Source organism: Penaeus chinensis, chromosome 17, assembly GCF_019202785.1.
Source record: "Penaeus chinensis breed Huanghai No. 1 chromosome 17, ASM1920278v2, whole genome shotgun sequence".
NCBI lineage: Eukaryota > Metazoa > Arthropoda > Malacostraca > Decapoda > Penaeidae > Penaeus > Penaeus chinensis.
In genome coordinates this window covers 16049769-16052268 of record NC_061835.1, presented here as the reverse complement: position 1 = coordinate 16052268, position 2500 = coordinate 16049769, and the positions used below count along the sequence as shown (strand labels likewise).

The window sequence follows — 2500 nt, the reverse complement described above, 5'->3', positions numbered from 1 at the left end:
TAATAAATTAAAACTATAGACCTAACTCATTACATCAAGTTTAAGAAACAAACAAACTATAAAATAATTTGAATACATAAAGATATCAATCAAAGACAAGAACCGAAAGAGAAAAAGAAAAAGAAAAGAAGCATAAAGATAAGGTGTTGTGAATGAAAATCTTCAAATTTAAAAGAAATTCGGAGCAAGAGCAGTGTTGGTGAAGCCTGTCCATCCCGGTGAGTACAGATTGTTGGAACACGCCGGACATCTCGCACTCTCTCTCGATACTGATAATCTTCAGAATCCTTTTTTGATTTTCATTTTTCTTCCTATTATTGTTTTATCTTTATTAGTGTTATCATTAATATTCTTATTTTTCTTCTTCTGCTTCTTCTTATTATTATCATTACTATTATTACTATAATCATTGCCATTATTATCATTATTATCATCATTACAATCATAAATATTGTCATTACAATTATTATTATTATCAAAAAATTTATAGTTTCCATCTTCATCATTATTATTATTACGATAATAATAATAATAATCATAACAACAACAATAATAATAATAATAATAATGATAATAATAATAATAATAATGATAATAATAATAATAATAATGATAATAATAATAATAATAATGATAATAATAATAATAATAATGATAATAATAATAATAATAATGATAATAATGATTATGGTAATTATTATTGTCGTCATAATTATTATTCTTACTATTTTTTTCATTATTATTATTGTTGTGAATATCGTTATTGCTATAAGGATAATAATAATGATTACTATTATTACCATTATCATTAATATTATTATTGATATTTTCATCATCACTATTGTTATTATTATCATCATTATCATTATTACTATTTTTGTAATTCTAATCATTACTATTATTAATATTGATATAATTGTCATTATTTATAATAGTATCATTATTACATATATTTATGTTATTATAATTATCATTGTTGTCATTATTTTTTTGTTATTAGAATCACTATTACTAAATTTTGTTTATAATAGTGCTAATAATAACAACAATAATAATAATAATAAAATTAATTATAACAATAATAATAATGATAATGATAATAACAACAATAATAATAATGATTATGATACTACTACTACTACTAATAATGATAATAATAATAATAATAATAATGATAATAATGATAATAATAATGATAATAATGATAATAATAATGATAATAATAATAATAATGATAATAAAAACAACAACAATGATAAAAAATAATAATGATAATAAGGATTATAATAGTAATGATGAATATTATCATCATTATCCTCTTATTGTAATGAAAATGATAATAATAATGATTATTCCTACAATAATTATTACTGTTACTATTATCAGTTTTATTATCAGTAATATTGTGTATTTTTGTTATTATTTTTTACATCTATTATTATTATCGTTATTACTTTTAAGATCATTATTTAGATTATTGTTATCATTTTCATTGTTATTAATATCATTATCACCACCATCACCATTATTACTACTATCGTTATGATTATAAATTATGTTATTATCATTAACATTATTAATGACGATAATATTGTTATTGATATACTACCACTAACATTATTATTATTGTTGCTTTGTTGTTTCTTCTTCTTCTTCTTCTTCTTCTTCTTCTTCTTCTTTATCTTCATCATTATTATTAGTATTTAGTTTATGTTATTGTTATTCTTCTTATTAGTATCATTAACATTATTATTATCGTTAAAATTATTTTTATCATTATCATAATTATTTTTATTGTTGGTATTATCATTAATGCTGTTGTTATTATTATTATTGTTATCTATATTATTGTTATCGTTATTATTGATATAATGATAATATAAAATGATGATAATAAAGAGAATTATATTATTTGTATTTATCACCATTCATTTTATCATTATTAATTGTTGTTAATTGTTATTGATATCTTTTTTATTTTTATCACTATTGATATTATTATTACCAATATCATTTTAACTATCATTATTCCTATCATTACTATTATCATTATTATCATTATTATTATTTTTATTATTATTATTATTACTATTATTATTATTGTTATTTTTCCTCTTCTTCTTCGTCTCTTCGTTATTATCTTTGATATAATTAATTTTTTTTATAGTTATCAATATTGGCATCATTGTTATTATCATATATTATACTCTTATAACCATTATCACTATTATTTATTGTTATAATTATTATTAATATTATAATTTTCATTATTATTGTTATCATTAACATCATCATCATTCTTATCATTATTATTATTATCATTATCGTCACAATTATTTTTATCGTTATTATTATTTCTGTTATCATTACTATTGTCATTAATATTGTTACTATTATCAATATTCTTCTTCTTATTACTATCATATTATTGCCATCATCATTATTGTTATTATAAATGGATCATTATCCTTATCTTTATTATGATAACTATTATCGTCAT

The 2500-nt window shown here is 18.1% G+C and overlaps 1 protein-coding gene across 3 annotated transcripts in view; it reads left to right on the top strand.

The window, feature by feature from the left end:
- The window catches only part of LOC125034184 (lachesin-like), a 162763-nt gene that overhangs the window by 12966 nt on the left and 147297 nt on the right, over positions 1 to 2500 (top strand). For all 3 annotated transcript variants that reach the window (XM_047625871.1, XM_047625873.1, XM_047625872.1), the window contains one exon: positions 1 to 218. This exon is cut by the window's left edge and continues 112 nt beyond it. The gene's annotated coding sequence lies outside the window, so the exon portion shown is untranslated. The remainder of the gene's footprint in view (positions 219 to 2500) is intronic.